The following is a 22,232-nucleotide window of genomic DNA, read 5'->3' as shown; positions in this document are numbered from 1 at the left end:
CACGCGCATAGACGGCGGCAAACGCGGGCTCCGCAGCAGGAGACTTGGGTTCAGACGCCAGCCTAGCTTTTTGAGTCTCAGCTTCCCCATCCGCAAAAGAGGCAACACTGCTCCCCTCAAAGGGCTCTCAGGAGATTCAGAAGGACATCCCCAGTGGGGGGGGGGGCACCTGCGGGGCCTCACCTATCCTGGGGTCAGGGAACATTTTGCTGAGGGTGATGCTAGGGGCAGTCAAACTGCCAGTTTCTCGAAAGTGCTACCAACGGGGAGCCAGCGACATGCTAGGAGCCCAGGCACACAGAAGGGGCCAGAATGAACTGGACAGGGTGAGAGCTGGCCTTTGAGGGGCTGCCACAATGGCCCGGGCCCGCGATGGTGAGGCAGAGGAGGGCCGCGGGGTGGACAGACGACGGGACAGTCTAAGGGCAAGACTTGGTGACCTGCAGGATGAGGATGGGAGGCCCAGGGCGGAGTTCAGAGGTGACTCCCAGGGTCCGGTGGGTGACTGAACGATGGTTGTGCCCACCCTGGTACAGGGAGCCTCAGAGAAGAAGCACACGGGCCAGGATGCAGGAGGAGAGGTGAAGAGTCCTGCATCGGACAAGTGGGGTTTCAGGGGCCAGAGGGATACCCCAAAAGATGTGTCCGGTCAGTGGGTAGCCACACCTGATGCCCAGCAGCCAGAGGCAGGCACAGTGGAAGATGGAGAACTGGGCATCTTCTGCACACGGCTGTCAGGAGGAGCCGGGGAAGTGGAGGCACCGCCTATGGAGCAGGGGCTGAGGACCAGGCCAGGAGGATCATCCCTCAGGGACGAGGGGGGCTGGGCACAGACACCAGTGCGCAGCTGCACCTGGAGCCAGATCATCTGGGTTCAAATCCCAGCCCCTTCAACTCACCAGCTGTGAAATCCTGAACTATTCATTTCAGCTCTCTGAGCCTCAACTTCCCCATCTGTAAAATGGAAATAAAAGCAATACCTACCCCAATAGGATACCACTAGGAGAGCTGTTCCCCTGAGGCCCTTGGCTGAGCCCCAGACACTGGGTCTCTAGGAACTGGCCCTTGCAGGGCAGACAGAGGCCACTAACCTTTGTTGAGCACCTGCCATGCACCTGGCACCTGGTGGGGGTGACAGACCATGTGGAGCAGGAGTCAAGGAGGAAGAGCCTGGAGTCAGACGGCTTCCAGCTAAATCCTGGGTCCTCTACTTACTAACTGGGACCCGGGCAGGCCCCTCACCTCCCTGAACCTTGGCTTCTGTGAATGTGAAGTGGGGTAAGGAGGGCGTCTACCCCCAGCTCCTGGGATTGTCGTGAACGTGGACATGAAAACACATAAAGCATCTGTCACCTGCGCACAGCAAGCACTAAATAAATCCTCACTGTTGCCATTACCGCAGCTGTTGCTCCCGCCCCTCCCAATAACCCAAGACGGTGGATGGACTGAACTCCATGTAACTGATGACAAGGACAAAGGCCACCTGGGCCGGCCACCATCTGGTCACAGGATCCCCTCTCCCCTACTCAAATGGTCCCCTCAGCCCAGGGCAGGGCCGCATGAGACAGCCTGGATCTGAACCCCACCCTGGCTGCTCTGAGCTGTGTGACATTGGACTCGTCGCCTCACCTCTCTGAGCCTTAGGATCGCCCCTAAGAAATGAAGGTCCTATGCCTGCACCATTTCTGAGGACTGAACAAGGCAATAGGCAAAAGGCAACCAGGAAATGCACACAGTAGGTGCTCAATAAATGACAGCGGTTATAATGAGTGATCGGATGAGGAGCCCTGAGGAATGAATGAATACAGACAGCCCTCACAGCGGGGTCCCAGGTGTGCTCTCCTCCCAGGGCCACACGAGTACACCCCAGGAGGGCAGCAGCCTGGGGACCCACCCGCAGGTGCACCTGCCCTGGCATTCCTCCACCAGGGCACCCCCCGGACCGTGCCCCCCAACCATGCACACCTCCACCCCTGCCACCCCCTGCGGCAAGCGCGCAGCAGCATGTGCCCCCACCCAGCCTCGTGACCAACCTGGCAGCCCCTCCCCCTCCCCCGCTTTGCATCTGCTCAATTAGGAAAACTGGGGAGGGAGGAAAACAAAGACTTAATTTCTGAGCTAATCAGCCTGCCTCATACTAATTACCATCCTCCCGGGCATTACAGCAGACTTCCTGGGGGAGGGGGAGGGGGGGCTTGTCCCCAGAAATGACACCCCTTCCCTCAAAGCCTGAGAGATGATGGGAGAGCCAGGATCAGGAGGCTTGGGCAGGTGGGCCTTCAAGGTGGGACTCAGTAGATGTGGCCAGAAGCGGGGGACATGGCAGGGAATATACCTGGGAAGGGGGTGTCACTTGGGCAGGTTGCACTGTCCCAGGGCGCTTCCCAGGACCCCTTTCCTGGGGTCAGCCTCAGGCTGTTGGGGAGGCCCCAGAACAGGTGCCCTGGTAGGTGTCCAGCCCATGGCTGTGACAGAGAGGTGGACAGATGGATACTTTTAAGCTAGAAAACTGAGCAATGATCAGAGTGAAGCTTTCGAAGCATGGCAGAGTGTGTGCATTTGTGTGTGTGCACGTGAGTTGTGCCTCTTACACACACACATGCACCAAGGGCTCAGGGCTGGGAGCCAGGAGGCCTGGGTTCAGTGCCCAGCTGGGCGCTGGGCAACTCTCCACCCCTCTGAAATTCAGACTTTCCCATGACAGCGCTGGAGGGGATGGTTCCTGAGGTGGCTTATTCTTCAACCAAGGCTTATGAAGCACCTACTGTGCACACAGCAGGCTCTGTGCTGGGCTCGCAGGCTCAGCCATGAGCGGATGGACATGGTCCTTGTCCTCACGGATTTCAGCGCAGTGGACGAGCCAAAGAGTCACATGTGAATGGGTCAACAGAGAGCGAGACGCAGAAAAACGCCCTGTAGGGCACAGACCCTGTAGGATGTGGGCCAGGACAAGACAACTGGAGGCAGGACTGTCGCTGCGTCTTTTGGAAAAAGGTCCTGCCCAGCAGTGAAACTTCAGGTAATAGTTTGTTTTCTTTTTTTTTAGGGCCACACCCAGAGCATATGGAGGTTCCCAGGCTAGGGGCTGAAGAGGAGCTACAGCCACCAGTCTACACCACAGCCACAACGATGCCAGATCTGAGCCGCATCTGTGACCCACACCATAGCTCATGGCAACGCCGGATCCTTAACCCACTGAGCGAGGCCACGATGGAACCCACGTCCTCACAGATACTGGTCAGGTTCGTATCCACTAAGCCACAACGGGAACTCCAGGACAAATCCCTTCCCCATCCTGGGCCTCGGTTTCCCTCCTGCAACGACGACGGAGCAGGATGAGACGGTCTCCAAGGGTCACGCCCGCCCTCCCATGAGGATGCACAGCCGTCTCTCTGTAGGGGGGAGTGTGTGTGTGTGTGTGTGTGTGTGTCTCAGCCCCACCACGACGCTCCAGGTGGACCCAGGGATGGGAAGGGCTGGCAGTACCTGTACCGCCCCTCAGACCCACCCTCTGCCAATCACGGACTCCCAAGGATACACACGCTCCTCCGCTGGCACAGGGCACCCTGAAGCCGCCTCCCTCTCAACCTGCCATGGAGCCATCACAGCTGCCCGCCACGTGCCGAGGGCCTACTGTGCGCTGGTGCTGCCTATGCTGCGTTGCACCAAATTCTCACACCAGCCCTGCCGGCAGGTGCTATCTCCCTGTTTCACATATGGGGAAACTGAGGCTCAGCTCAGTCAAGTGACTTGAGCGGTAATGATAAACTAGGGACTCTGGGAGGTCCTCTTGGGGCTCAGCAGCAAGGAACACAACTAGGATCCATGAGGATGTGGCCTCACTCAGGGGGTTAAGGATCCCGGCATTGCCGTGAGCTGTGGGGTAGGTCGCAGGTGCGGTTCAGATCTGGCATTGCTGTGGCTGGCAGCCGTAGCTCCAATTCAACCCCTAGCCTGGGAACTTCAAAAAACAAACAAACAAGGAGTTCCCGTCGTGGCGCAGTGGTTAACGAATCCGACTAAGAACCATGAGGTTGCGGGTTCGATCCCTGGCCTTGCTCAGTGGGTTAAGGATCCCGCGTTGCCGGGAGCTGTGGTGTGGGTCACAGACGCGGCTCAGATCCCGCGTTGCTGTGGCTCTGGCGTAGGCTGGTGGCTACAGCTCCGATTGGACCCCTAGCCTGGGAAAATCCATATGCCGTGGGAGTGGCTCTAGAAAAGGCAAAAAGACAGAAAAGCAAAACAAAACAAAACCCTAGGGACTCAAATCCAACCTGACCCCAAGCTTCCACACCTCATGTGGGCCAAGACCACTTCCCAGAACATCGTCAAGGCTCAGGTCGGGGGACCAGGCCAGCCCGGCTCCAACGCCACTCTCCACCAGACCGCCAAGGGCACGCAACACGGCAAGGCGGGTGGGACGGCCCCAGGAGCCAGGTGGGCCCCCTGACTCGCTGTGTGACTGTGGGCAGGATCCTTAACCTCCCCATCTGTAAAATGGGGATCAAGGATATTCTGCTGGATTGTCGGGAGGATTTAATTTCTGCAAAGTTCTTAGAACAGTGCCTGGCACATGGAAACTGTTACATAGATGTGGTTCCATTAAAAGAATAAATGACTCCCCTTGATTCTACGGACAGCCTGAGAACTGGGGCCCATGGAAGGTTAGGGGTAGAGCTGCCACTCAAGCCCTGGGCCGAGCTGTGCCCTGGCGGGTATCACCAACTGTCATCGGCTCAGCCGAGAGAAGCAAGAAATCACAGGACTGGCCAGACTCGGGCCCCAAGGGTGAGAGTGCAGGCTGGGGGCCAGGCCTCGGGACGCTGCTCCAGCCTCCCGCACCTCCCCGCTCCTACGGCTGACACTCACCTGCCCTGCCCCCACCCTAGCTCCAGAAGGCAACGGGCACCCCTGTGGCCACGCAGGGTCCCCAGGCAGCCAGGTCATGAAGCAGCTCCCCTTGGCACCAACGGCCTAAGACCCAGTGGGTCTGGGACCCAGCAGGTGGGGATGGGAAGGGGGGCATGGCCTCCCAGCACTGCTGCAGCCATCCCGGTCCCCAGCATCCTGTTCCAGGGACAGCCAAGGGCCTCCTGGACCAGCACCCCACCCCCACCCCTCCCCAGGCCCCACCTCTGCAGAGGAAAAGCCCATCCAGAATGGGGTTCCTGCCTAAAGCCCTCAGCCCACAGCTGCGAGGGGAGCTCAGTCATCCATGCTTAGCCCTGGTCTCAGAGCCCCAATAACAAACTCCCCCCATCACACGGAGCCCACCTGAGTCAGAGCGGCGAGGGCTGGTGTGCTACTCATCAAAGTGGAAAAACTGGGACCAGCTCAGGTACCCCCAACAGGGACACCGCCATGCAAGGGGACCCCGTGCCAAGGTGGATGGGGACTGGGCCCCACTGTGCCCTGAGAGGACAGGCCTGGAGTGTGGAGTCGGGGCCCCCTGGGTAGGCGGCGAGGCAAATCCCACGGGGAAAACACAGATGGCAGACATGTGTCCACAGGTGCCCAGAAACACGGGGAAGGGCCCCCCAGGGATGGGGCGGGGACAGCAGCCTGTCCCCCTCTATTTCACACTCACAGAGCACGGGCCAGGCCCCGGCCAGCAGCGGGCTGGACACATTCACACGTCCTTTGACACGCATGCCCTCCAACACAGAACACACACACAAAAGCACCCGGGCCACACACACGCTCACACCCACACACCCCCGTCTTTAGTCCGGCCACCTCCCTCAGGTGGCCAGTGGAGGGACATGAAGGCGCCGCAAAGGACAGGGGCGGGCTGGGGGGGGGCGGGCACAGGCCAGAGGGTGGACAGATAGAGACGGAAAGAGACAGAGAGGCACAGATAAGAAAGCTCAGCCCCAGGCCATGGGTGACCCTGCCCAGGAGCAGCCGCTCCAGCCTGGCCCAGGGGCCCCAGCAAGTGAAAGTGCCCAAGCTCATAGCTGCCAGACCGGGTTGTCCTCCCAGCCCGGGCACTCAGGGTAGAGTGACCCTGGGCTGGCACCTCTCTGGCCATCAGCCTACCCATGAGTGCAGGGATGGGGGCAGACCCTGCTGGCTGGGACCCTCCAGTGCTCCGGATCCTGACTCCTCATCAAAGCCTGGCTCCCACCCCTCCGGTCCCTCAGCATCTGCAGCTGCCCTGGAGGCCTGGGTGCTCCCCAGGACAGCCCCCACCCAAGCTCTCTCCTGAGTCCAGGACAGAACTTCTGGGTCCCACCCAAGCTGGGAGCTTCATCCCAAAAGCCCCCACCCCGGTCAGCACGCTCAGCCTCAAGTCAGAGAGGGGAAGCCCCGGGCGGAGGTTGGAAACCAGGTTCCAACACGCATCTGTACAGGAGCGGACGGGTGATGCCTTCCTGCATCATCTCGCTCAGTCCCCGTGATGCTCCCCTTCATCCCGCTTTACGGAGGAAGACACTGAGGTTCAGAGAATGACCTGCCCAGAGCCAGGCAGCCTGCAAGGGGATGAATGAGCTGGGATGGAACGCACGCTGCCTGCTCCGAAATGCATTCGCTCTTTCCACAGTATCCGGTTTGGCAGGCACCAGGGAGGGTGGGAGGAGCCACAGAGGCAGACACCCCCACATTTCCTGACCCAGCACCCCAGCCTCTGGGATTCCATAGGCCACAGCCTGTCCCCAACAATCTGAAAAGTGGTGGCTGAGGGAGTTCCCACTGTGGCTCAGCAGAAACAAATCTGACTAGTATCCGTGAGGATGCGCGTTCGATCCCTGGCATCACTTGGTGAGTTGAGGATCCAGCATGGCCGTGAGCTGTGGTATAGATTGCAGACATGGCTTGGATCTGGTGGTGCTGCGGCTGTGGGGTAGGCCAGTGGCTACAGCTCTGATTGGACCCCAAGCCTGGGAACTTCCATGTGCTGCTAGTGTGGCCCTAAAAAGAAAAAAAGAAAAAAAGAAAAAAAAAGTGGTGGCTAAAATGGCCTTGAAACCCTTTCTGCTCCTACTCTCAGAAAACCCAACAAGCAGAGGGAGCATTTTTTGAGCACTCACTGTTCGCCAGGCACAGTGCTAGGTACTTTATACTTCCAACCTGATGAGGTGCTGCTGTTTTTATTCCCATTCTACAGATGAGAAAACTGAGGCACTACTACTCAGTGCCTACTGGTTATGCGTAGATTCAGGAGTTGACCCCAGGCCTGAGCCCACAGGCTTGACCATGGTGTCACCCCCTTTTATAGCCCCAGGAGTTTCTCCACCCTGACCTTCTGTCCCCAAGCCAGCACCCAGAGTGTCTGGCAGAGGCAGCAAAGGCCTTGCTCACCCGGGCTCTGCCTGGCTCAAGGGCCCCTGAGCCACCATGGTCTGGGGTGCCTGCTCTCCTATGCCCACTCCTCCCCGTGGCCTGTCTCCTCCAAGGATGCTTAGCGTCCTCGGCAGGCCCCAGCTGCCCCCCTCCCTCCAACCAAGGCCCAGAGAGAGTAAGGGACTAGTCAGGGCCACACAGCAAGCTGGAGGCAGGAAGGAGCCCTTGGGCCCGTGTCTCCACCTCAGCTCGGCACAGAGTCTGCCCCCCACCCCCACCCTTGCCTGTAAAGACTGCAGCTGAGTTAGCTGAGCTGGGACCCAGGGTAGAGGCAGGGGGTGAGGGAATGGGCGCTTGGCAGCTTCTACAACCCTCAGACCATACCAACCACGAAGCCCCCAACAGCCCTGTGGGCCTACTGTACGCAGGTGCTCCTCCTCCAACCCGATCTCCTTCGGTTCCCTCTAGGAGCCCGGCAGTGTCCCCATTTCACAGATGAGCAAACCGAGACTCAGGTGCCCATGACCATCAGAATCTGGATCTAACCCACTGTGCCCTGCTTCCCACCACGGCACAGGCCCTCCTGTATCCAACCACCTCCCGGTCCTCAGGGACAGCCTCCTCCAGGAAGTCTTCCCAGAACTCAGGGAGTCTGCACTCAGAAAGTGCCTCCACCCTCAGCCTGGGGCTCCTGAGAGTCCAGGCCTAACCCTCAGATAGGAGACCCCCTAACGTCACAGCTGCGTCTCCCTAAGACAAGGATGCTCCCACCACCTCCCCTAAGACCTGGGGCTCCCCGAGGAGAGGGCTACCATGCTTTGCTTCCTTTAGACCTGGAGTCATGGGAGTAGGACTCCCACCTCTTCTCTGGCACCTCCATCCACAGAGCCCCCTTCCCCACCACCGGCCAGAATACAAGACTCCGCCCCAAGCAGGACCCCCAGGCCACGCCCAGCCCCCTCCTCTCACTCCCCACTGGCTCCCCTCCAGGCCTGGCCGGTACCAGGCAGGCCACCCCCGCCCCGGCCCTATCCATGAATCCCACCTCTGTTGGGCACCACAGACCCCCCTTTCTCCTCCCCAAACAAATGGGGTCTTGAGTGAGACACTGGGACACAACGCCAGATCTATTCCCGGGGCTACAGAGGCTGCTAGCAGGTGGGGGGAGCCGGGGAGCTGGGCTGGGGGGAGCAGTCGGCCCGTCCACAGTGCCTCAGGGTCCAGCCTCTGAAATAGGGGCCACTCTCAGCTCCATCCCAAAGGAACTGGGACCAAGAGCCCACTCCCTGGGTAACCCCAGAGCAAGCCCATTCCAGGCTCCTCCATCACCTTCTCCCCTCTCTGACACAGTGCAGACAGGAGCCTCTGAGCCGAGTCCAAATCCTGCTCCACGCCCCACGCAGAACCTCCCCAAGCCTGAGTTTGGCCATTTTTAAAACAGGCGTAACAACGGTGCTATGCAGGGGCCAACGACAGTGAAAGGGGATACAAACAGGAATGTCCCTGGCACATAGCAGGGGCTCATTAAAACCTTCTCGCTCTTCTCTTTGATTTTCTTGCTCTCTTTTTTTGCGGGGAGGGGCTCGGAAGTTCCCGAGCCAGGAATCGAACCCGCACCATGGCACCAACGATGCTGGATCCTTAACCCGCTGAGTCACACGGGAACTCCATTCTCTTTTTTTTTAAAGGAGTGGGGATGGGGCGGGACAAGAGAGCCTACATGGGTAGGGCAGAAAACGACCTGTCCCAAGCACTTAAAATGTCCCCTAGGGAGTTCCTGGTGTGGCTCAGCAGTAACAAACCCCAATCAGTACCCATGAGGATGCAGGTCCCTGGATTCACTCAGTGGGTTAAGGATCTGGCATTGCTGTGAGCTGTGATGGAGGTCACGGACTCGGCTCGAGTCTGGCGTTGCTGTGGCTGCGGTGTAAGCCAGCGACTGCAGCTCCGATTCAACCCCTAGCCTGGGAACTTCCAGATGCCATAGAGCAGCCCGAAGAAAAGATACACACAAAAATGTCCCCTATTCAGCAGCCAAAATCTCAAATCCCTCAGGGCCACCACTGAGGGCCCCCAGGACTGGGGTCATTCAGCAGACACTGTCCACCTTGGGGAGAGCACCTTGGAGCCAAGGCTGCAAATCAAACTCAAAGCCCACTGCTTCCCGGAAGCCGGCCGAGATAAGTCACGGTGGCATCTCCATCTTGCAGACAAGGAAACTAAGACACTGAGTGGTCAATGATTTGCCTGAGGCCACACAGCCAGCGAGCCGCTGACTGATTTCTCTTGGCAGCTCCGGCTGCTACCAAAAGCTTTTCCTTACGGCAGGAGCCTTCCTTGCTTAAGGGCCTTTCTGTGATTTGTGTCTCGGCGTCCAGAGTAAAGTCTCAACTCTCGAGCCAAAAATGCAAAGCTCCCCAGCAAGGCAGTGTAGTGCAGCAGGAAAAGCACTTGACCCGGAGTCAGCCCAATCCGGGGTCAAGTGCCAGGGCTGCCATCCGCTTCCAGGTTCACGTCCACGGGGGATTTAGAGGCCTTCCTAGTCCCACTTTCCTCGTGGGTAAAACGGCAACGATGAGACTGACCTCCCAGAGTAGCTGGCGGGGTTGCCCCTCATGACGTCATCACGTATTAATGGAACATCTCCTATGTGCCAGGCCCCACTCAAGGCCCCTAGGATACAGCAGGGAACAAGACAGAAAAAGCCCCTGCCTTCAGGAGGAAGCTGATTCTACAGTGGTAGAAGGGCAGATAACAAATAAGTAAATAAACAAAATAGCGTAGGTTGTGCTGAGGTGAGGGCTATAGGGAAACAGAGAGAGAAGAACCAGAGCGATGAACAGAGTAGTCAGGGAGGGCCTCCCGGAGGAGGTGACAAGGAGCCAAAACAGGAGACGGCCACACCACAAGCCTGGGAAGCAGCCACGGGCACAGAAGGAACAGCCCCTCCTATGGAAGGAACAGCAAGTGCAAAGACTGGGGCCTCAATGAGCAGGTGGGGAACGCCCAGCACATAGCAGGTAAGCAGTAAAAAGCAGGTGTCGGGATTACCCCTATAAGCCCCTTAAGTTCCTCGCATCTTGCTTTCCTTCCCTGGAAAATGGGTAGATTCAAGGGAATCCTCGGTCTCTTCCACATGCCCGAATTCATTTAAAGTAATCCTAGTTCCACTGGAGTTCCCGTCATGGCTCAGGGGTTAACGAATCCGACTAGGAACCATGAGGTTGTGGGTTCGATCCCTGGCCTTGCTCAGTGGGTTGGGGATCTGGTGTTGCCGTGAGCTGTGGTGTAGGTCGCTGATGTGGCTTGGATCCTGCGTTGCTGTGACTGTGGCGTAGGCTGACACCTGTAGTTTCGATTAGACCCCTAGCCTGGGAACCTCCATATGCCGTGGGTGTGGCCCTAAAAAGCAAAAATAAAAATAAAAAATAAATAAAATAAAATAAAGTAATCCTGTTTCCATTATTAGTCCTCCCATTTTGCAGGCGGGGAAACTGAGGCTCTCAAGACCCCACAGTTTGATAAATGGCAACATCAGGACTCATAATCCCAAACCCTATGCTCCTGCCAGCCTTCTGTGGTCTCGCTGTGCACAGCCCACTGAGCGCCTCCTCCATCCCATCACAAGACAGGTCTGACTGTGAGAAAGTCTCTTCATTGTGATGAACTGAGGTCTGTGCCTGGGTGGTCCCACTTCTGCCATTTGGGGACACCCAGGACCGCTCTCTCGCCCTCTTTCCCAAGTCACCCTCCCCTGAAAGGTGAAGAAGGCTGACAGGTTACAAAGAGCAGCTGCCACTCCAGGAAACACCACCCAGGCCCAAGGCCCTGTGCTTAAACTTTCATTCCTCTGCCTCGCATGGGCAAGGTGAGTAGGGATTCTTATACCCATTACACAGATGAAGAAACTGAGGCCCAGAAAGGCAGAGAAACATGCCAAGGCCACCTAGACAGTGGCAGAGGCAGAATCTGAACTCAGATCTTTGTCACTTGCAAGATAGCCATCCCGCCTGCTGCTCCCCAACAAATAATGATTTATCATTTTGCTTTTCAGGCCTGCACCCACAGCATATGCAGGTTCCCAGGCTAGGGGTCGAATCAGAGCTGCAACTGCCGGCCTATGCCACAGCCACAGCAACACCAGATCTAAACCGAATCTGCGACCTCCATCACAGCTCACGGCAACGCTGGATCCTCAACCCACAGAGCAAGGCCAGGGATTGAACCCATGTCCTCATGGATACTAGTTGGGTTCATTATCACTCAGCCACGATGAAGCCCCAAATGACCCTCTTCGGATATCTGTTTCACCCTCTGCCGGGCCTGTCCCCTGATGGTGCCAAGGAGGTTGACAGGACAGACTCCTCCTGATAGTCCCAGGGTACCACCGGCCACCTGCCCAACACACTGTGCCCCAGGCCAGAGCTGGCTGAGCTGGCTGAGCTGGCTCAGAACACCTGCCCTGGGGAGGAAGCCAGGAGGCTGGGGACTCAGGCACAGGTGGGGGGACGAGGCCGCTGTGATCAAAGTGGATACACCAATACAATTTTGTTTAACTTAAAAACATTTTTTTAATTAAAAAAATTGAACATAAATAAAGTACACACAGGCCCCTGAAGCAAAGAAGCAGGGAGCAACTGGACAGGGGGCCAGCCTCGCCTCGGTCCATCTGAGGAGCTGCCTGGCTGTCGGGAGGCCCTCCTCCTCTCCAGGAATTAAGGTTCCCGCTGACTCAGTCTACTCTGTGCCAGGTACTAGGGCATCCCAGACCCCATCCCCAAGTGACAGCAACCCTGGGAGGCAGGTGCATTGCCCCACCTTACAGAAGGGGACGCCGAGGCATGGAGTCTGACAGCAGTCAGCAACAGAAGCAGGATGCAAACCCAGAATCTGGGCTCTTCCGGGCCGCCTCCTCTTGCTATCACAACGCAATGTGTGCTTTGGGAGAGGACCTAGGGACTTCTCAGGTCCCCAGGGAGGAGAGCCAACTCTGAGGGGGATGGCTGGGGAGGGGCAGGCTCTGGGGGCAAAGTTGTGCCTGGTGAGATGGACACATGGGGAGGCAGGTGCCTAGGGTCAAATCCCAGTCCCAGCACATACCCGCCGTGTGACCCTGGGCGAGTCGCTTCTCCTAATGGGAGACCTCAGAGGCAGGCATCGCTGCCAGGCATCCCAGAGTCGAGCAAACGCAAAGGATGGGTACAGAGTCACTTGGGGACAAGGAGGCAGAGAAAGCTGCCCGGATGGGGGACTTGGATGCACCGAGGCACCAGGGAGGGAGAGGGCTCAAGGAGCAGAGGCCAGAGAGCTTGGCCATGGAAGCGAGAGGGAAGGACGGGCGCGAGGAGCCCTGGGGGAAGGGATGCCGGTGGCGCAGCGCGAGCGAGCTCCGGTTGGGCCTGGAGAGGGCAGGATGAGCAACGGACTGGGGAGCACAGCTCAGACCCACCTAGTGTGCCTCGCTGCCCCCTGCCAAGAACCCTGCTTCAGCCTGTGCCAGCCACACCAAGTCCACGATGGCAGGCCCTCCCCCATCACACCCCCGCCATCCTCCAGGGAGCACCCCTCCTCCCTGCACGAGCCCCCTCCAGAGCTCCCATCACCAGCCCTTCCTCCGGGGACGCCAGCACCTTGGCAGCCACAGCCCCTCCACGTGGGGACCACCACATCTTAGAGACGGCATCTCCCTCTCCTTAGCAACCACCAACACCCAGCCCAGAGGGCCAGCCTCCTCCCTCTGTCTCCTCCTCTCTCCATGGAGACCACAATGCCACAGAGGCGGCTCCCTCGCCACGGCAACCACTGTCACTCAGCGCCCCGCCTGGACAACAGCTCCCTCCACGTGGTCACCACCAACACAGCCACAGGGACAGGGACAGCCTTGGCCTCTCCTCTCCAAGGCAGCCACCAGCCCCAGCCGGGACAGAACAACTGCTCCTGCCTGCCGGCCTACAGCCTCCTGGTGTCACACTGCTCTCCTGCCTCCTCCAAAATTCAATGACACTGGATCAGGCCTGGTGTTTATGGATTCTGCCTGCACGGCCCCTGCTCCCAGCCCCTCAGCTGCCCCTCTCTACGTGGAAAGGCCCCCACGGAGGGAGAAGAGGCCAGATGCTCCCAGGCCACCTTTTGGAAGCCGACCCCAGCCCCTAACCCCGGGCACAGACGCCCCCTGCCCTGCTGGGGTGCAGGTGAGCCTGGCTCAGCCTCTCAGCTGGGCGAAGGGGCACACACACACGAGGGGGGTCTGCGAGCCAGCGGGGCTTCCGCCCCACCCTCCCCAGTGCACCTGTCCCAGCCCCCAGAAGGCCCACCCCTCTGCCAGCTGCCTCACAGGCCCTGTGGACGAGAAGCTGGGGAGAAGCGGCGTGGGGGTGCCTGCAGCCGGGGGCAGGGGCCAGGCAGGGCAGGAAGGGACAAACAGGAGGCAGAGGCTGGGCTACATCACGGGTTTTTCAGGCCAGGTCATGTGAGCCGTGCTCACACACAGCCACACACTCACACACCGTCAGAGAAGGACCCTGTCCTTACCGGACGACTGCGGGCAGAGGGAGCCCCTCTGGCCGGCGAAGCTCTGTCCCTGGCCTGGTCTCAGGGAGGTCCCCACGGTGGCAGCGGCGGGGGCGGCGGCGACAACGACGACGACAGCAACAGCAGCAGCCAAAGGGTCTCAGGTCTTGGCCCAGCTCAGGCGGCAGCAGCTCCTCACCCAAGTCCTCTCCTTCTGAGAGGAGGAGGAGGAGGAGGAGGAGGAGGCGAGGGGGAGAGAGGGGAGGGAGGGAGGGAGAGAGGAGAGGGAGGGGGACAGCAGGAGGGAGGGAGGAGGGAAAAATGCTGAAGTCTTGAAGGGTACACTCACTTCTTTCTTAGGTTTCCCATGGCAACCGAATATACCACAAATGAATATCAGTGTGCGAGAGAGGGAGGAGGCAGCGGGAGGGGAGGACGGAGGGAGATGGAGGCAGAGATGGAGCGAGATAGAGGCAGGGCGATGGGGGACCCGGGGGCGGGGCGATGGGGACAGAAAGATGATGGGGCAAGAGAGACGAGGGGAAGACCCTCCCCAGGCCTCGAGGAGGGTTGGGGACCTCCCAGCCTACTCCAGTGGGTTCAAGGGTGAAGGGTGAGGAGAGGGGAGGGGCCAGGGCTTCTTTCAATCCCTCCACCACCCCTGGGCGGGAGGGACAAGCAACAGATGGGGAGATTTTCTGGGAGCTGAAGGGCCCCCACTCCCACCCACCTCATCCCATCCCAGGTCCTTCTGACCCGGCTGGGCCTCACAGCCTGGGGCTGGGGGTGGGGGGGTCCTCCCAAGTCCTAGCCCCAGCCCCACACCTCACGCTCAGTCAGGGATGCACACCCCGGGCAGGGTGGTGGTGGTGGGGGGTGGCCACACACACACTCACACTGGCCTGACGTCCAGCAACACCCCCCACACCCCAACCATGCTGCCCTCCTGTCGGTCACCCCAACGCCAAGTCTCGTCCCTCCTAGGATGGGCCCCAGCCCTCCGCTGCTGCGGGAATGAGCAACCCCCCCCCCCTCACGCCAGCAGATCTCTTATTCGGAACTTTCAAGCCTCTACAGCCCCTGTGGCCCCCAGCCTGGGCCCTGCCAGCTGTAACAGCTCTGCCCCACTGCCTGCCAGAGGCGCTCCCACACCCTTAGAGCAATGCGCCTGCCCGCCGTCCACCTGCACAGACACACAGACTCCCAGACAGACGTGCCTGAGCCGAATCTGCCCTCCATCTGTGCTCACACGTGCACCCGCATACTCTCAGCCCCTTCCCGCCGAGGGCCCTCTCTCTGTCTGGCCCCACACCCCCATCAGCCCAGATGGTACTCCTGGCCCTCCCCCGCAGGCAGGGGCTCACACCTCGGCCCCCTCCCCCTCGACACAGCCATTCACAAACATATGCAGACCCACCGAGTGCTGGCAGCCAGAGGCAGCCAGTGACAAAACAGAAACACACACTCTGCCCCCTGGATGGATGCCTCAAATAAATCCATCACCCCCACCCAGAGGCAGAGGACGAGGAAGCAGCCGGCTCGCTCCAGAAAAGGGCTCTCCGGTCCAGGTCCCCAGGGACACCTGCCCCCCTAGCCATGGGGCTCACCCTTGACCCTGAGTCCAGTGGCCACACACCCCGGGTTGCACACTATTCCCTCAGGCACACACCAGCACCCACAGAGCACAGCCAGAGAGCAACCAACACACCAGAATTTCACACTAGCTCGGACACACGTGTGCGCATGGACCCAGACGCGCTGTACCCAGCTGCCCACAGAACCCAGACACAGGGGTGTCTGCACCAACTTGCAGACCGGCACATGTGCCAACACGCCTGGGGACTCTGCACAACACATGCAACACACCCACAGAAACACACCCACTCCCCCCACCCCCTGGGGACCCTCCCCCAACACTCACACAGTCTTTGCCATACACACCCAAACATGCCCACGGGCACAGGGGCGCCTGCACTGACTCACAGGCCAGCACATACATGCCCCAAGCACGCTCACATGGGGGACACCCCCCACCCACCCCGGCACACACCCTCCCACCCAGCACTCCCAGGCAGTTCACGGCGGCGCCCCCCCATCCCGTCCACACTCACCTGACCCACACACCCCCTTGCCAACAACTCTCTTCCTCTCTTCGGTCGCCCCCACCACCCCCTCCCCCAGGCGCGGGCCGGTATCCCATCCCGTGCACCGCGCCGAGCCCAGAGGCCGTGAAATTGGCTGCGAGCGCCAGGGGATGCGGCTGCAAATTCTAAGCACAGAGAAGTAAGGCGGAACCCCGGCCCCCGGCCGGCTGCGCGGGGTGAGGACACCGCAGAGCGGCGCGGGGGCAGGGCTGGGACCCCGCAGGGCCACGCCACGGGCGGCCACGCAGGCTGGGGGCTAGGTGCGCCCTCCCCGCTCCGGCCCCGCCCCCGCGCACGTGCCCAGTCGGGGGCAGCCTGGGACATGCACCCACCGGGGACAGACACACCCCGCCGCCCGGCCGGGCTGGCTGGCCGGAGCGCCCACCGTGAATGGCCTCGGGCCACCCATGCGCGACTCTGCGTCGCCGCTGCCTCCAGGACGCCGTCCTGGCTCTGGGCCCTCTTCCCGGCTTCTCTGTTCCCCTCTCCTCCCCCGCCTCTGGCCTCGGCTCTCAGGTACAGCCGAAGGCTCAGCTCTACCCGCGCCCTCGAAGCCAAGTAAGGGCGACGGAGGGCATCGCTCGGTCCAAGATGCTGGGGCAGGCCCTCACTTCATCCTTTACCAAGGGCGGCCTTGAACCCGTGACCATACAGTCTGCCTCCGTTTCTCTTCTGCAACAGGAATGATGCAGAGGGTCGTTCTGAGGATTTAATAAGGGACTTGGCAGTCGGTGAACACAAAGATCATTCGTCAGTATTAGTCAGTAAAAGCCTCGGTCTTGCTGCTGTGTCACCCAAGGCAAGGCACCTCACTTCTTTGAGCTCAGGCTCTTCTGGAAACTGGGTATCGCTTTGCTGCCACCCAGGGTGTGTGGGAGGAGTCCGTGAGAGCCCGGGCAACAAGCAGCAGCCCCCTCAGCTGCCATCCACCCAGCAAACATGAGCAAATTCATCTTCTGTAAGTGCACTAAAAATGCAGGTTCAGGGCTCCACATCCACCCCCCACTGAATCAAAATCTCAGCACGCAGAGAATCTGCATTTTTAACAAACACCCAGAGACCCTGGCCCTCTCTGACCAAAAGGAAAATGCTGGATTCCTTGGCCCAGATTTTAGGGTTGTTTAACCCTAACCCGCCTCATAGGGTTGATCCCCAAACTACATGTCCAGATTCCTCCTCCCAAAATCCACGCCAGGCTTTCCTACCTCCGGACTTCAGCTCACGAGGTCTCCACCTGGCATGCCCCCACCCACGGGGCCGGCTGGACCTCTTCCACAGTCTTCCAGCCAAAATTAAACAAGATAATAGAGAGTGTTTTGTCCTGTGCCTGGCACGTAGCAGGTGTGTCGTCATAGGGGTTCTGCAGTGCCCCGAGCAGAAGTCCTTCCAGCCTCTCCAGCACTACTTACAAGGCTGGCTCAGCACCTGCCTCCGCAGCACCAGCTCCTCCTTGGCCACGTCCCAGCCTAGCGGGGACCACCTGTCAAACAAGCCCTACTGTGTTCAAGCAAGCCCTACTGTGTGCCAGCCCCACGCCGGGTACCTGGCAGATGGTCCACGCGTCTCTTGTCTCCTCCAGACAGAAGCTCGTCCCCAGGAGTCCCTGCCTGAGTCCCTGGCCCAGCAGTTATCCCTGGGTATGTGTGTGTGTGTGTGTGTGTGTGTGTGTGTGTACGGAAAGCAAAATACATCAACCCATCCTCAATAGCACAGAGATGAGAGGAAGTTATTCAAGTATTTTCCGACGGCCGGCTAGTCTTTACCCATTTAGGAGAGACAGACAGGAAACCCCCCAGGTAATGAGAAAGGCAAAGAAGTTGGGGGGTGGGGGGGGGCAGGCAGGCTGACCCCACAGCCCGTGTCTCCCCAAAATCCAAGGAGAATTGTGGGGGAAGAGAGACAGGGACGGGCCAAGGAGAGAACGTGCATCAGGCTTGGGACACCAGGCTGGGCCCTTGGGAGTGGCTCCCCGCTTCCCCTGAGAGAGGTGGTGACCGGTGTGCACCGACACGCACAGACACATGCACAAAGACACACACCCCACTCCTCTCCCAGTCCCTCTGCACGCTCCAGCTGGGGGGTACGCAGCTCCCAGGCCCTTTGCACGCTTCCTCCCCCCCGCCCCAAGCCTGGCTCTGGAAAATAGTTTCTGTGCATTTCAGGGGAGGAAAGAGGAGGCTGAAAAGAGAGGGAAGGATGGACACACACACACACACACACACACAGCCCCACTCCAGGGAACCAGGCATGAAGAAAGGAGACAGATGGGAAGGGGGGGGCGAAACCATCTAATTGACACCTACTATGTGCCAGACGCGATGCTACACACTTGTCATTCTTTTACGTAACCGACCTGGGAGAGTTGGGAATTCGGTACCATTTCCCTCATTTTACATTGAGCAAACGGAACCTTCTGGAAGTGAAGTCTCTTGCCCAGGACACACACACACCGAGGAGGAAAAGAGCCAGATTTTGGATGCTGCGAGATGTGGGGAGAGTGTGGCAGGGGTCGAGGGGCCCCCAGCTGAGGCCATGACAGGCTCAGGCCTGGGAAAGATACTGAGCCTGGAGCAGCACCCTCTCCATTATCCACGGGAGCCCCTAGGGGGCCCCCACTGTGTGCCTGGTGCTATGCCAGGCCCTGTGGGAGAACCAGGGAGCAAAGAACTGCCTTAGGGTCACTCTGGAGGGTGGGGGCACAGGAGGACACAGGACTGAGGCCCTGGAGCCTTTCTGCCCCTCTGCCCCCACAGCCACACCTACTGCTTCCCTGCAGCAAGGTCACTGCCCCCCTTTACAGATAAGCAAAGCAAGGTCCGGAGAGGTCCTTCAGTGAGAGGGGGTACTCCAAGCTGCCCACTGTCCCCTGGCAGAGGAGTTCACCGATTAATTGTTAACGATGCCAAGAGTCTGCCTCTGGGGCTTCCAGTCCTGGTTCCACTGCTGTGTGGCCCTGAGCTGGTCTGTAACCTCTCTGTTTCTTCTCTGGGAAATGAGGAATGATAATAGCTCTACTGCAGAAGGCTTTATGGGATTAAACGAGTGCCCTTTATAAAGAGCTTCCCACCAGGCCTGGCTTTCAGTACAGACTCAATGGGTATTAGCTAATGTCATTATTATCATCACTGTAATTATTGCTGTCAGCAGCATCGTTCAGCCCGAGCCCTTCTTGTGGCACCCTGGGTGTAAGCTAGCCCAGGTGGCTTGCCTGTCCCCAGGGGAGCTTTCGGGGGCCTCCCTGGGGACTGTCTGCAGAGCCGGGGGGTGGGGGGAGGGGGGTCTGTGATTCCAACCCCCCGCCCAGACACTATCCCCAGGACTCGTGGAGGCGCCTCTGCCCCAGGTGCTAACTGAGCCAGGAGAAGGTTAATTTAATAGGGGATTGGGCCAGAACAGCAGGAGGCAGAGGATTGAGTTAACCTTTCGGATTATTAACGCCGTCCCCAAAGAGGTCTGACTTGTTAAGGAGACGTGGGCTTCAAGGCAGCCTGCTTCCTGGCTGCCGGGTCTGCACAGCACCCTGCCCCTGCAGATTCGGGGGACCGTGGCAGGAGGGAGGACCCAACCCTGAGGCCCTGGAGCTGAAGCGGTGAGAGGCACCATGACGGGTGCCATCCCGACCCCGAATGGGGATGCGACACTCTAACACGCGTTCCGAAAGCCCGCAAGGCAAGCAGCCACAGCCTCACGGACAGACGGGAGAGGCTGATCTCCGTGTCACATACAGCCAGGACACAGCAGAGGTGTCCCTGGAACGAGGTCTGCTTCCACAGCGGATGTCCTGCCAGACCTCAGGGGTCAAGGGAGCCATGCTGGAGGGCAAACACTGAACCCCCAGTGAGCACCCCAGGCTGACCCCACTAGACAAGGCTTGGCAACTGTGTGCATCCATTTGCATCACCCGGGCCATCTCAGAATCTCACTGGGGGCAGAACAAGTGAGCACTGAACTTGGAGTCAAGAGGCAGCCTCTACTGCAGCCGCTGACCCTCGGCCTCGAGCCCCTCCCCCTGCCACTTCCCACTTCTCGCTGCCCCCTGCACAGAGCGCCCTGTCCTTCCATTAGGGACCCTCCCAATTTAGTGAGTCTCCCTGCACCCAGCGGGCAGGGGGGTTCTCACTAAGGAATGAAGCAATAGCTTCCTTTATCCTCGGGACCTCAGTTTGCTCATCTGTCAAATGGCCACATAATAGCAGCCAGCCTGCCAACCTCACAGGACTGCAATGAGGATCCAACGAAAGAAAAGAAAGTTCTTTACAAAGTTGGACCTAAAGCAAAACAGGGGAGCAGCTGCTCTGGGCTGGGGAACCAGAGGCCAGGAGACAGGGCTCACGTGGACTGAGCTCCCACTACGTGCAATGCACCTGCCTCCCCCCAGGGCCCACCATCTCCTATAATGTCCCCCTCGCCTCTCTTACCACCCCCTAGGCAACAGATGAGAAACTGAGGCCCAGAGGTGACAGGAGGGCTTAAATCACAAAGCACAGAGTGGCGACATGGGATTAGAACCAAAGGTCTCCAGCCCCCTACACACACACACACAAGCGCGCGCACACGCGCGCGCGGTCACCAAGGGTCTGCGCGACCTGGCTGGGATGGAGATAAAAGCAGGACTGGTGGGGTCCCAGGTGGGGGGACGGGGAGAGGAGACACCATAGGTTGCGGGGGCACAGTAGACAGGCGCCATTGGGGAGCAGGCCTGAAGCAAACGGGTCCCACATCCTCAGGAAATGGGGCCCCGGGAGGGACCACTCACTCCAAGTCTCCACCCCTCTCCCCTTCTCACTCCTCACTACGGAGGGGACAGGGGACGGGGAACGGGACCACACCTAGCCACACACTCTCACGGTGACGCCCCCCTCTCCCCTGCATCGACATCACACACCCCAGCCCTTGGGGGTGACCCCTCACACTGCTGTCCCAGTGATGTCACCGATAACCTAGAGCTGATGTCACACGCAGAGATTCTCACTGACGTCACACACACACACACACACACTTCTCCCTGATATCCCCTTCAGTTGCTCCTTTTTTTCCTACCCAGGGGCAGAAACCCCAGAAGTGCCCACCCGCGTAACACAGCCCACTCGGGACACGCATTTACTGAGAGCGCCTGCGTGCGCGCGTGTGCACGCGTGCCCGCGCACGTGCATGCCTCTCCTAGGACACGCATTCACACACATGTGCAGGCCCACATGCCCTGCTGAGGGTCTAGACGTGACACGTCCCACAGGTGCCCACAGGCCCTGAGAACAGGTGTGTGAGCCAGACCCACACACGTATCCACGCGCAGGTCCTCCCCCACCCCGTGATGCAGCTCCCCAAACGAAAACGTCCCTCAGTAACTAAATCTGGCCGCCTGGGGCCTGCAGCTTCCACCACATTCCTCCAGGTGCTGCCAGCACCCCCTCCTCCCCCCGCCGCTCTCCTCCGACAGCCTGGCCTGCTGACAGCAACAGCCGCAGCCCGGACACACACACACACACACACGCCCCGCTCCAACACCTGTGTCTGGGCAAGGGGACTCAAGTGCCCTCCAGGGGCGGCCACTGGGGTGGGAGGGGTCCAGATGGAAGGGGCACAGCAGGGAGCCCAGAACGGCAGCAAAGTGCCTTCGAGTACCACTCTTCTCCCGAGCTGAGCCCAGCCAGGGTCAGCGTCGCCACAGTCCCCTTGTCTTCTCCCTCCTTGGGCACGCCTGACACACCACGGCCCGGCTGCCTCTGTCCTGGACACCAGCTCCCCAGCGCGCACACGTACAAACGCACCAGCCCTCTCCCCTCCAAACATTAGGAGGAAACCCTGATGGGCCACGGGCAGAGAGAGAGAGAGAGAGAGAGAGAGAGAGAGAGAGAGTGTGTGTGTGTGTGTGTGTGTGTGTACAGATAGAGAGAGCGGGGTCCACCCCTGCACACAGCCCTGTGTGCACACACAGCACACACATCCCTCCCCACGTGCACACTCAGCCAACACACCCACCCCCGGGCCCCCGCTTCTGCCAGTTGTTGGAGCCCACACATGCAAATAACACACACACACATGCACACACACACTCACACACACAGCCCGGCTGTGGCCCTGGCCCTGCCAGAGCTGCAGTCTGCCGATTTCTGCTGCCTCCTGCTTGCCCGACACCAGCGCAGCGGAGAAAGGGCCAAAGCCTTTGCAAGGGTACCCTCCCGCCCCCCCCCGGGGGGGGGCACCTACTCCCCACTTCTGGTCCTCTTCCCAAACCCATCGCCTTCCTGCAGGAGAGGAGGATAAAGCCCCGCCCCGGGCCCCTCTCCCTGGAGC

At 59.7% G+C, this 22,232-nt stretch overlaps 1 protein-coding gene across 13 annotated transcripts in view; it reads right to left on the bottom strand.

Moving 5' to 3' along the window:
* The window catches only part of ELFN2 (extracellular leucine rich repeat and fibronectin type III domain containing 2), a 68,505-nt gene that overhangs the window by 36,385 nt on the left and 9,888 nt on the right, over positions 1-22,232 (bottom strand). For 4 of the 13 annotated variants that reach the window (XM_085025028.1, XM_021091519.2, XM_085025031.1 and 1 more), the window contains exon 2: positions 13,816-14,008. The exons of 7 other annotated variants lie outside the window; for them this stretch is intronic. The gene's annotated coding sequence lies outside the window, so the exon portion shown is untranslated. The remainder of the gene's footprint in view (positions 1-13,815; positions 14,009-22,232) is intronic. 2 more of the 13 variants (XM_085025027.1, XM_085025029.1) reach the window with 1 other exon arrangement.

Source organism: Sus scrofa, chromosome 5 (genome assembly GCF_054392235.1).
Source record: "Sus scrofa isolate SSC_HxYL_T2T_F1_AM1 chromosome 5, Sscrofa_HxYL_maternal_Yorkshire_Landrace_v2.0, whole genome shotgun sequence".
Lineage (NCBI taxonomy): Eukaryota > Metazoa > Chordata > Mammalia > Artiodactyla > Suidae > Sus > Sus scrofa.
This window is presented reverse-complemented; position numbering and strand designations above follow the sequence as displayed.